Below are 13,239 nucleotides of genomic sequence, written 5' to 3' on the forward strand. Positions count from 1 at the left end.
TTAATAGATTGGTAAATTTAGGTATTATTTCCTTGGCGTTCAAAAGAAAATTATAATATTGTTTTGCAGTTAGTTGGGTATTACCACGTTTAGACTATACACATATAACACGCTTAAGAGCATTGTTTCGATTTATTTGACAGATATTGTATGAAAATGCGAATGGATTTGCTAAATCCACCATAATCTAAACGTACTATATGTCGGAATTTGGGTATAATGTGAATAGTATAAACCTTGTAACTTGTTTTGTGGGTCAAAGAATGTTAAATAACATAATGGATAGTAAAGACACTTAATCAATTAAAAAGCTTGTTTGAGTAAGGTTACTGATTTCAAGCTTTTGCTAAAAATGCGAAAAATAGCTTTTGCACTGCTAGTTGTTGGTCAGACCGGCGAGGTTTCTTGAAACAAATTAATATACGTTTACGTGAAACTTAAGATGTTTCATGCAATCCTTATTTTATTATTCGTGTTTGTTGTGTTGCTCATACCAATAAAAACAAACAAAAATAATTAAGCTAAAAAAATTATTCGAAAACAGGCTGTAAATCTATTATTAGTTGTGTTGTAAATGTTTGCTTGACAAAAAAAAAAATACTGCGCAACATATACAGAAAAGCATGTACATGGGTTTCACTACTTCATTTCTATCGCATAGTAACGGGCAACACTAGATAAATTTTACTGAAATTTTTACATGAAATTATGCGTCTCTAGATCGAGTTCCATAGACTAATGCCAGACTGTGAAACTGGCACTGAAAATTTTCACATTTTACAGGGGTTTTTAGATCGAATTACCCACTACAAGCAATATAATAAAGTGACTTTAATATGGAACTCGACCTAAGAGCGCATAATTTCATGAAATTAATTTCACTGTCTGCAGGGGGTCATAGCAGAGTAAAATAATGAAATTGCTGTAGTGGGGAATTCGACCTAAGAAATTTTTTTTAATGAAATTCACTCTAGTGTGGACTGGGACCTATAAACTTTACGTCGCCATGTTGAAATCGTGGTAGTCTGACCATCGACTAACTAACTGAACATTCAGTCATGACAAGATGCAGACCAACAAGAAGGAATTAGAAAAAAGAAGAAAATGGAAAAGAAAATGCAATTGTACACCTTTACTAGATGGTAGGACTAGTGAGAGGTTTCGTGTAAAAAGTTGCGTTTAATTAGGTGTACTTTGATCGAGTTGCAGTTTCACTATTCTACTCGAGATATTAGATATTAGCTGTCTTCCAGAACTCAAAAGTTTTTACACATTTTATGACTTTTACCCGTTTTGCGTTCCCGTACACCAAAACACACCGCAATTTATATGAAAGTCGTTTACCACTTTTATGACTTTTACTACTTTATAAAGTACAGGAACAGGCCATTTGTCTGAAACTTAAGTAAGATTAAAGAACTCGACACAAAGGAGGCATGGCTTTCCAGCTTTACACAGCCTTTAAGCCAGCCAGAATACCTCGAGCAAGCGCAAAAGGCTTAATCAGATTACAAAAATTACTATTTTCCAAAATGTTTTTCCCATACCTGTTGTCTCTTTAATGGCGGCATAAAAATAATAATTTTTGTCTCTATTTTCCCCTCAGTTACAATATAATTGTAAAAGCATTTATATTGTCTTTCCGGACAACAAATACATACATTTTCCTTAACGCATCCCCCAGCGTAAGTCTTTACGTTGTACTCCCTGTATATTTATACGTCGTATGTCCAAGCCATTTTTCAGTCTATGGCACCCTATGCCGATCAGGTGATTTGCAAAATGCATTTAGTTTTTCGCCAAAAAGAGAAATGCAGGCGTCTGCATATTATTATTTAATTTTTTACTTAGATTTTTATTCATGTATTAATCTATTTTTCTTATTCGTTACAGGTTTCCTTCATTGGTGAAATGGTTTCCAGCGGTGGAAGCCATAAAATGACGATGCCCTTCCAGCTTTTTTATACTTGGCAAATTTCGTGCTGGCGGTATCGCAACGAGGGATTGGGGAACTTGGGTGGGAGTAGATATATCCCTCCAAAGCAATGCACCCAGTTTCCCTATTATTTAATTAGAAAAATTTGATTTTGAAGGTGGTTTTTTTTTGGGTCAGAACCGAATGTAAGGGTTTGGGCGCACGCAAAAAGGATGCGAACAAGGTGAAAAAATGATACAGATGATATACCCATAGACGGTTTCGATTTTAACAGCCCTCTTATCTCTCCTTTACCGACCCATGAATTTTCATAACGATTCCAACGATGTATTACTTTTCTTGCGAAAATGTGTACTTCAAAAGTTCCGAAGGTTGTTCTCGTGCCCTAGATTTGCTCATGTCCATAAGAGAAAGTTTTAAATTCACGGCTATTAAAAAAACTGATGATGTAAAGGAAAATTTTTCTGCGAAATGTCGGTAAAGTACATTTGCTCCTTATTGAAAAATTCATCAGCTTATAAAGGATACCAGGATACCCGATGTATGTATATAAAACATCGAAATGTTGAACACAATTGAAATCGTGTGAAATGCAAATAGAAGTATGTGGTAAAATTAATTTTCCTTGGAAGTGCTACGAAGGTATATCGCTGTTTTATAGCATTGGTCTTATGATTTAATCCATGTATGAAATGTTTTAAAAGTTGTTCAAATAATTAGGGCCTGTTTCACTATGTCGAAAGAAAATGAATGCGAACGAAAAACACCTAAACTTTGCTTTTCATGGTAATATTGTCTTTGTTTTCGCTTCGAAACAACTACAAATTTTGAAAATCATACACGAGTTAAGTAGTTTTTCTTTCATTTTCGTTCGACATAGTGAAACAGGCTGTTAATCTGTCCGCATTGCGGACTCGGGAATATCTTTTAATATTTATACCGAATGTTGCCATTTTACTCCGATTTTGAAAATGACATTTTTGAAAATTTTCTAAGTACACTCATAATATGTGTGTTTGTTTACTCAATAATTTGTACTAGTAACATTCTGTAAACGACGAAGGTCTTTTGCACTGCAAACAACCAACAGACAAGAATTTGTACAAATATTGGCTGACTTCCGTAACGTACCAACACATTGTATCTTTTAGATTTTGTCATTTGCACACTAATGCATTGTTCGCATTGTTCACCGACAATGCAGCTGGAAAGTATCAAAAAATAAAACTGCTACCTGTTTGCTTTTTATTTGCTTCAAAAATGCGTAAATGCGACGTTTGGAAACACGTTGCTTTGTAGTAGTTAAGTATAACAACGTTATGAAACAGAATACTTAGGCATTTGTAAAGCAACTGACGTTACGGAAGTCAGCCATAGTGTAAACGAATACACATAGCATTTGGCTAATAATATGTGTGTTCGTTTACTTACAAATTTTACGAATTCTTACAGGATGTTGTTCCTTTACTTTCCAGTGCAATGCAAAATACCTTAGTCGATTACAAGAAGTTGCTGGACTTGTACAAATTGTTGAGTAAACAAACACACCTATGATGTTGAATTAAAACCTTGTTTCACACCGTCAATTAAAAAATAAAATGAAAGTAAATCTAGACTTATCAGTGTATTTTCTACGTTTTGGAAAATCTATATTAACATTCAAGCTCTTCAAATTTAGTATATGGCTTTTTCAATAAATTTAACTTGTGATAGACCTTAAATTAAATAGGTATAAAAACAGAACATTTTACCTGTTGTTGAATCAAAGATAATGTTATGAAATATATTTAGTTAATCAAAATGTATATGTTTTATTTATAAATAGTATCGATATTGAGCAGTTATTAGAAATGTAGAATTAATAAAAACGTTTAAAGGGTAATAACATTAATTTGTACAGTGTTATAATTGCAAAATAATTAAAAACAAAAAGTTCATGTATACAAATAAGTTTGATGTTAGAAATAGTAATAAAAAATATAATCATGTTGAAATTTATATGACAACAATAAAAATTATAGGTAAAACAATAAAAATCGGCAATGTTTAAAAACAATTAAATCGTGTATTGTTTTTTCTGTTGAAGTGGTATTTAGGATATTTAGTATATAATTCAGCAAAGTTTGGGCAAACAACAAATCCTTTAAGTTGTTTTGTCTTCATCCATCTTGATATACACCATTGAAATCTGGTAAAAAATGAAGTGTAATGAATGTAAAATGTATTTTTTTTTTTAATACTTGCCTTGCTGAAAAGGTACTTTTTCCTGGGTTGTGTATCAACTAGTCACAGTAGTAAAGATATCATATTGATAAATAAAACATTTTGTGTTTTATAATTCCATGTTACCTTCATTGAAACAGTGAAATGATCTTAGACATTTAAAAAAATAAATTAAATTAATGCAAACAGAACTGCAGAATATGAACATACGTAATATTGTAGATATAGGTGTGTATATTAGTCAACATTATTTAAAAATTAAAAGTGATTTAAGTATGTCATCCATCGTTTCATCTCAATAAATGTACATAATTATTAATTATAAAAAGAACCAATATGTAGATCTATAAAGAAGCATGGTGTTATTTTTTTTTTTAATTTATGATCTTGTAAATGCTTACTTTGTTCAAGACTACAAATTAAAACATCTTTCTCGTGGCATCAATCAGTTACTAAAATAGTAAGGAGAGCCATGTAGAGAAATAAAGTTATATGTACTTTAACAAACAATGTAACATTCCCATGTTGGCATCATACATTCACTAAAATAGTGAAGAGAGCCTAGAAAAATACAAAAATAAATTATTATTGATTGCAAAGAGAAATTCATAATAACCACTTATCGTCCATTTACTCAAAGAGGGCTATAACTGGCAAAATTTAGATAATAATAGATACAGTTGTTTGTAAGTAAAAAGAATAAAGAAAAATCAAAAAAATATATATTGACTTGAGTAAATGAGCGATATGAGATATAAAAGATAAGCTTATGATACATGAAGATATTACAATGGTTAAAAATGTAATTGGCAAGTACCTTTGGGTATGTTATCATATTGGTACAAGGCAAAAGATTCATAGAATCACGTTGTTGTTGTAGCAGCATGGACACCTACGTACAATCATAGGTTTGATGCTGGGTAGGAAGCTGTTGGCCGTAACACTGTGGTTTCGGGTCAATCCGGTACGATAGATCCCGCTGTCGTGGGATTTCATTAATCATGAAGTTTAATGATAAATCTAATTAATAAAAATATAATAAAACTAGACGAATTGCATTTTGTATTCTTTTAATTACTTACATTAATAAGACATACAAATTTAAAAGTATTTCTCGTGGCATCAATCTGTTACTAAAATAGTAAAGTGAGCCATGTCGAGAACTCGCCGTATTTTAGAATTATAATTTCCCTTGTCCCTTATAGTTCCGTGTAGTACTCCCTTGGTGGCATCTGTCATTCACTAAAATAGTGAAGAGAGCCTAAAAATTTTAAAAGAAAAATCATTAATGCAGATAGAAATGCAAAGTTAATACTTAAGAAATATAAAAGAAATGTTAATATTATATATAAGTGGGATATTACGAATATAATGAAAAGTACCTCTACGGTATATTATTATGTTTTTCTTTTTCATCTCAATTAAATCACTAAATATATCCATTTACTACAAGTATGATGTTGTGGCTCCTGCAATGGTTATTATGCCTGCTTTGATATTTGAATGAAACAGCAAAGGCATTATTAAATCAAAATGGTGCAGAATAATGTGGAGTTAATCGTAATCGGAAAAAAGTGTAACTATTAAATAAGAAATCTGGAAAGAAATGTGATTGAAAATTTTATAATTTTGAAAATACTTTGCCGAGAAAGCAAAGAAAATGTTTTCTATTGTGGACATAAATCTGTCACGCAATTAATAAAAAAATCCTCTGGAGAAATCGAGTTACCTAGATGTTATTAATTTATGTAATATTCGCCAGGGTGCCACCGTAGTGCAATGGTATGCACACCCGCCTTGCACGCCAAAGGTCCGGTCCCAGGTCAGGCAACATCTTCAACATTTTCAACGGTGGCAAATCCCCTCAGGCTAATGCTGGCTTAGTACATTTCCTGAGCATTTCAGCCATGAAAAACTTCTCTACAAGTTGTGTCGTAAGACACGCCGTTCGGACTCGGCAATAAAAAGTAGGTCCCATATCATTGAGCCAATATGAATCGGGGTGCACTCTTTGATATGCGAGAAGTCTCCCTCGTCCCTTCAGGGATGTTCGTGGAATTGTTATTGTTATTATAATCTTCGCATGTTGTCATAATTTAACATTGACGACTGAAATAGTAATAAAAGTGAATCTTATTTTATACATTTTTATAATTAAGTAAATTCAAGAATATAGTCAAATGTACCTATGAGGCATAATTTGTTGTTCCCGAAGGTAGATAAGCATGTGGAATCCATGCCAATTGAAGGTATTCTATCAAGACTATCAAACACTGTTTAGCATATATACACCAACAACGCGCTAAAACAAAGAATAGTTGTATTTATATTTAAATACATGATTAAATCAGTCTCAAACTTACATATTCATTCTAAATATGACATGATTTTTTAAAAATCGTTGTTTTGGTTGATGTGGATATGAAATTAATATTTCAAAACACACTGGTCACTGTTAATTAGTCCCAAACAGAAATTTGCACACACAGCAATGTGAGAAGTTTTAAGTCAATATGAAATGAATACATGTAAAGATACACCGATACTCTGAAAAAGAAGAATAGTTGGATTTATATTTAAATACATGATTAAATCAGTCTCAATACTTACATATTCATTCCATCAATAGGAGTCGAAGATTTTACCGGTGCGTCGTCACAACAAGATGTTGTATATGCAGCTTGGGTGTTATCGCAGTGAGCACCCCTGTCACGATGACGCCCAGGCACGTCAGGAGTGATCTATAGAGAGAGGTCCAACGGTATAAAAAAGAATCTCTAGACCAATGAGCCTATCATACAGGCATGGATAGCATTCACACTGACATCGTTGCGCAGACAGTACGGAGATACAGTGTACGTACTTGGAGACCACCCTCCATCCATCGCAGCAGAAGAACGCCAGCTGCCAAGACAAACACGAGTGGTTTTAGCCCACTTAAGATCCGGCCGATGCAGCCGACTCAATTGGTATTGGGCATGACACTGAAACTTGGAGTTCTAGTCGCAGGCACGACTATAGTAAATTTTTCAGCCCTGCTGGAAAACGCTTCAATAACAAGCTGTAAAATATTCTGTATATTGCGACATCATACATCTATGTTGGGGATGTGGCACAGTTGGATTTGCCGTACAATCTGCCGTAGAATATACATAGGTACTGTATTATTGAGCTAAAATGTTGTTCCTTGTTCCTTCAAGGTTATTTGTAGAGCGTAAGATTTTAGTAAACACTTATATAAATGGCGACCAGGTATATCAAGAACTCAATGTTTAATATGTATTCTGAAAAGAATAATAGTTGTCTTTATATACATTTGATCCGGAATATTTCCAATCTTACACGGCGTTTAGATTATAGTGTTTTGCAGGGTTAACCATCTTTATGAGGATTTATTTGAAGTATACGTAAAGGAAATAACATGAAATCTAGGCCAACTGGGTTAACCCGCTTATATATAAACGGGGTATTATCTCTACATTTTAAGTAGGCCGTATGTTTTCATAAGTTTACTCATGGTTGTGGGATCAATTCCTCGGTCAGTAGGTTTTAACGGTGCCAAAATACCCCTGATAATGCAGGGGTCAAACTTCATCTCAACCTTCTCTACAAGTGGTATCTTCGGACACGCCGTTCGGACTCGGTGCTAAACAGTAGGTCCCATATCATTAATATGGCATAGGGTGTACTACTCATTGATATGAAAGAAATCTCCCTTGCCTCTTCTGCAAAAACATCCCAATGGAACAATTATGTTTATTAATTATGGTGACAGTTGTGTGGCCAATTCAACAAATTCTTCCCTGTATTTAAAAAAATAAATAGTTATTATATTTATATATTTACATGTATTAGATATTGTTCAAAACTTATTCAAACTTACGTTTTTTGCCGTCTTAACCTTCTCTATGAGGATTTATTTTGATATTTACGCAATGGAATAGATATTTGAAATCCAGTGGATGTATTACATTTCGGTATATGAACCATACTATAACATGTCCATTTGTTATTGGCACTGACATACATACAGTCAGGGACAAAAGTTTACATACACCCCATAAATCTCGGGTTTTAGGACAAGTAATGACTTTTACGAAATTCCAAGTATGCTGTGTTATTTCTTCTCACTAATAAACAATATTTGAAACAACAAAAGTATAATCCATAATACAAATAACGGTAAATTTTACAAAAACCAAAAAATGGTGGGGACAAAAGTTTACATACACCCCAAGGAAATTGTGTATTACCGTAGAATTTATGGAATTAGCGGCAAATTTTATAAATTTTATTGTTTCAGGGAACGTCTCTGGGTGTCCAAGATATATTTTAGAGAAACAAAAATAATTTTTGGGGCTTAAATGCCGTTATTTAAGGTCAGAATTCTTGTATTACTCATCAATGCTTACCCTTGCTTAATTCTTTGCGTTTTAAGGTATTGTACTTTATATATATAATATAATTGTTCCACAAACATCCCAGATGGGACAAGGGAGACTTCTCTCATATCAATGAGTGCACGCCGATTCATATTTTTTGCTCAATGATATGGGACCTACTTTTTATTGCCGAGTCCGAACGGCGTGTCTTACGACACCACTTGTAGAGAAGTTTTTCATGGCTTAAATACTCAGGAAATGTCGCCAGCATTACTGAGGGGGAATTTTGCCACCGTTGAAAATTTGATGTTGCTTGGCCTGGGATTCGAACCGCAGACCTTCTGAGTGCAAGGCGGACGTGCTAACCATTGCACCACGGTGGCCCCCTAATTGTACTTTATAAAAAGCATAAAATTAGTGTCAGATGGCAAATTTTGAGACTTTAGAAAGCTTTGAAGTTGTTCTTGCTCATAATATACCTTCCTGGACGTCGATAAGGCACGTTTCCCTGAGATTTCGCTGGAAGTTAATAGATTCCGCCGAATTCTTTGCGCAAATTGCATACCGAAGGCCTTGAATTGCCTTGTAATATGGTCTGATACAATCCTTGGACATCAGTTGAACCAGAAATGTGAAATATTCTGTTACAAACCTGCTCCCGAAGCTTCCATAGCATCAAAATATAAACACTACCAAAAAAGCTTGAAATTTGTACCGTGAACAATGTCGTTTTTGTATTATGATAATTACCGTCACTATAGGGGCGAAAACTTTCGGATAATTGTACATTTCTGAGTCAATTGATGTCCAAGGATTGTATCAGACCATATTACAAGGCACTTCAAAGCCTTCTGGATGTAATTTGCGCAAAGAATTCTTCAGAATCTATTAACTTCAAGCAAAATCTGAGAAAAAAACGTGCATTATCGACTTCCAGGAAGGTATAGTATGAACAGGAACAACTTCAAAGCTTTCGAGGGTCTCAAGATTTGCCATCTGACACTAATTTTATGCTTTTTATAAAGTACAATACCTTAAAACGCAAAGAACTAAGCAAGGGTCAGCTTTGATGAGGAATACAAGAATTCTGACCTTAAATAACGGCATTTAACCCGCAAAAATTATTTTTGTTTCTCTAAAATATATCTTGGACACCCAGAGTCGTTCGCTGAAACAATAAAATGTAGAAATTTTGCCGCTAATTCCATAAATTCTACGGCAATACACAATTTCATTGGGGTGTATGTAAACTTTTGTCCCCACCATTTTTTGGTTTTTGTAAAATTTACCGTTATTTGTACTATGGATTATACTTTTGTTGTTTCAAATATTGTTTATTAGTGAGAAGAAATAAAACTGCATACTTGGAATTTCGTAAAAATCATCACTTGTCCTAAAACCTGAGATTTATGGGGTGTATGTAAACTTTTGTCCCTGACTGTACATTGGCTTAAATGTTTGTTTAGTATGTAAAACAACACAATAAGTTACTGACAGAGGTGGAAATATAATTAAAGTTGCAATTCACATGTACATAGATTTAACGTCCTTGTTATGCACTGTAAGGAAGTGTTGCATGCATGATTTTGCTGGGAGGTATGTCTTCGACCGATTTTTTTTTCTGCTTAGGAAGATATGGATGGAACTGGAAAAATTTTAAGAACAATGTTAAAAAAAAACATTTTGAATAAAAATTTAAATGTATCGACTTACATTACATGTTTACACACCTAATTTCATCTTTTTTGTTTGGGCACTCGCCAATTTTATATTGAGTTTCCTCTTCTTTGCGGTGGCAACACGTTTTCTTTTAGACTGGATTGCGAGCCTTTCGGAGAGCCATTTGGTATTTTTTAATATCAGTAGTCGGAGCAGATATAGTAAGTGATCTTTCCTATGGTCACTGCATTCTTCGTTATGTAGAAACCAGGGAAACGTTGCCAGGGTTTTTTCTAATATTGCCTTGTAAATTATTTGCTTCAAATTGGGGATATGGTGGTAGCGGGCAAAAATGTTTTTATACCAATAAATTATATATTGATAAACCACGAAGGTATTATTCTCCGGGTTTACTAAATGGAGCGTTGACGTGCCATAGTTTTTCATTTTTATGAAAAACTCGCTTTCCTCTCCTTCAGTCGCTGCCTTTGTCATGGCAATTTGACATTTTTCACATTTTGATCGGGTTTTAACTGCCTTTAGTAAGGTATAGCCCAGCACATATCGTCCCGCATTCATTTCAACCTTATTTGTCTCCAACGGGTTGAGGGTATTTAGAAAGCTGATTATTTGGCATACTTGTTGCTCATTGTTTACTGTTGTTGTGGAGGCTGCCTTACTGTTACATTGCAAAAATTCCTTATAATCTTCTTCGCAGTTTTTCATGGAACTGCCCCGAGCACTGTTCAACATCTTCTGCGAAGAGTATTTTGCAATGTAACATCGCAATTCGCGGATGGAAGGGTGACTGTTATTCCCTTGTGCGCGAAATTTGGAAAATGCGTTTTCCAAGGCATCCTGGCTGAGTTTTCCTAACAATATATAATCGATGTCAGGACAATCTCGGAATATTTCCTCAGCCATTACCATCATCCCTTGGATTGTCTGCCGCAGTCCTACCACACATTTTGCTTTGCGACTTATTTCCACTTTGCTGATGAATCCTAAGGCCTTTTGTAAACGGTCTAATTTGGCATCCGACCCCCTTTTGATGGGTTGATTATTCGGGTTAGGCGTGTGTAATTCCTTGACGTTGAGTTCATCGAACAAGTCATTCACTGCTTGAATGAACGCGCTGGTCGGTCTTGCCTCTTCTGTTAGTATCCCCATTTTAATCAGCGTGAGAATTGCTGCAGCGACGGTATGGCTGAATACTTGAATTGCCCTTGCAACATTCATCTTATCCCAGCTGGTAACGTATATATGCCTTTCCGTCAATTTGGGGCATAGTTTAACGTTGAAATTTTTGCAGTCATGTTCATATACAGCAGTTTCGTACTCTTTTTTGATTGCATTTCCCTCCACTTTGAGACCGTTAGAGAACATATTGTTTCTAAGCGACTTGAATAGGTGTGGGAAGTCCCACAGAAAGACAATTTTTTTGTTCTTATGGTAGAAAAAATGGTCGTTTTCCTGACAAAGTAGCGAATGCAGCTTTATATTGGAGGCGCCTTGGTCGCAAACAAGTCCTCTTACATTGAGGCCAATATCCTCTGCAACGTCAATGCTTTGCTCCAGCAGATCTTTTAACTGAACACCATTAACTCCACCAGCTTTTCAGCATGAAAACAAGAGCTTTGCTTGCAACCTTTGCACTTCTATTGCCATCACCCAAATCTTGGAAGCCATCCACAACATCATCAGCTTTATTATATTCCACCTCTTTTCCCACTTCCATCTCGTCGAAGGCGATAATGACTTGTCGTTCCCCTCTAGAAAACCGTGATACAATTTTTTTAAGGTTTTCCTTGAGGCAGGGATCAATGCCAATTTCTATTCTTTTCATTGGACGCCAATTTGACAAGCTCTGCGGATGCGGCAGGTTAAATTTCAGGTCACCCCTTAAGAAATTGTAGGCTTTTCTGGATATCATGAAAAGACATTGGGCAATGTTTTTTTGGATAAGGCTGTAGTGGTTGGTATTGTCGCATATCATTTGTGCGAAATGTGCCGATTCTTGGCTTTTTGCATCTTTTAAAGCCATTGACTTCCCAAGAACTGCCTTAAGAGATAGGCCCATTTCTTCGATTTTCTCTTTTAAGGCTAGTTCCATTTTCTTTTGGCGTCTTAATGCGGACTCATAGCTGGTTTTTTGTACTTCAATTGCAGTTCTTACTCGCTCCAGTTCAATTTTCGATTTTCTGCCATTAAATCAGTTATTTTGTTGCTATTGGCTTGATCAACATTTGAATATGTTTTGTGGCATTCACAAGAACATACTGTGGATGGTATGATGTTTTTTGCCACATTCTTATATGGAATACCATACTTTTTTCGTTCATAACATCTTGTTGGCTTAAGAACTTCAACATTGTCTTTTTCGGTAGTAGTAATGGGAAGGGTCAAGGGTATATTATCTTGATCTATTTTTATCATGGCTGATTCATTTACGTCGACATTGTTTGATGTCGTGCCTGCGACTAGAACTCCAAGTTTTAGTGTCATGCCCAATACCAATTGAGTCGGCTGCATCGGCCGGATCTTAAGTGGGCTAAAACCACTCGTGTTTGTCTTGGCAGCTGGCGTTCTTCTGCTGCGATGGATGGAGGGTGGTCTCCAAGTACGTACACTGTATCTCCGTACTGTCTGCGCAACGATGTCAGTGTGAATGCTATCCATGCCTGTATGATAGGCTCATTGGTCTAGAGATTCTTTTTTATACCGTTGGACCTCTCTCTATAGATCACTCCTGACGTGCCTGGGCGTCATCGTGACAGGGGTGCTCACTGCGATAACACACAAGCTGCATCTACAACATCTTGTTGTGACGACGCACCGGTAAAATCTTCGACTCCTATTGATGGAATGAATATGTAAGTATTGAGACTGATTTAATCATGTATTTAAATATAAATCCAACTATTCTTCTTTTTCAGAGTATCGGTGTATATTTACATGTATTCATTTCATATTGACTTAAAACTTCTCACATTGCTGTGTGTGCAAATTTCTGTTTGGGACTAATTAACAGTGACCAGT

At 35.1% G+C, this 13,239-nt stretch overlaps 1 long non-coding RNA gene across 1 annotated transcript; it reads left to right on the forward strand.

The window, feature by feature from the left end:
* Positions 1–1,789: 1,789 nt before the first annotated feature.
* On the forward strand, positions 1,790–3,992 carry LOC141392611 (uncharacterized). The gene is made up of 2 exons (XR_012409795.1): positions 1,790–2,159; positions 2,300–3,992. It is a non-coding gene; the product is annotated as an uncharacterized lncRNA (long non-coding RNA).
* The last annotated feature ends 9,247 nt before the right edge of the window (positions 3,993–13,239 follow it).

This window comes from Musca autumnalis, unplaced genomic scaffold (genome assembly GCF_047663935.1).
Source record: "Musca autumnalis isolate F117 unplaced genomic scaffold, ASM4766393v1 scaffold_2, whole genome shotgun sequence".
Taxonomy (NCBI): domain Eukaryota; kingdom Metazoa; phylum Arthropoda; class Insecta; order Diptera; family Muscidae; genus Musca; species Musca autumnalis.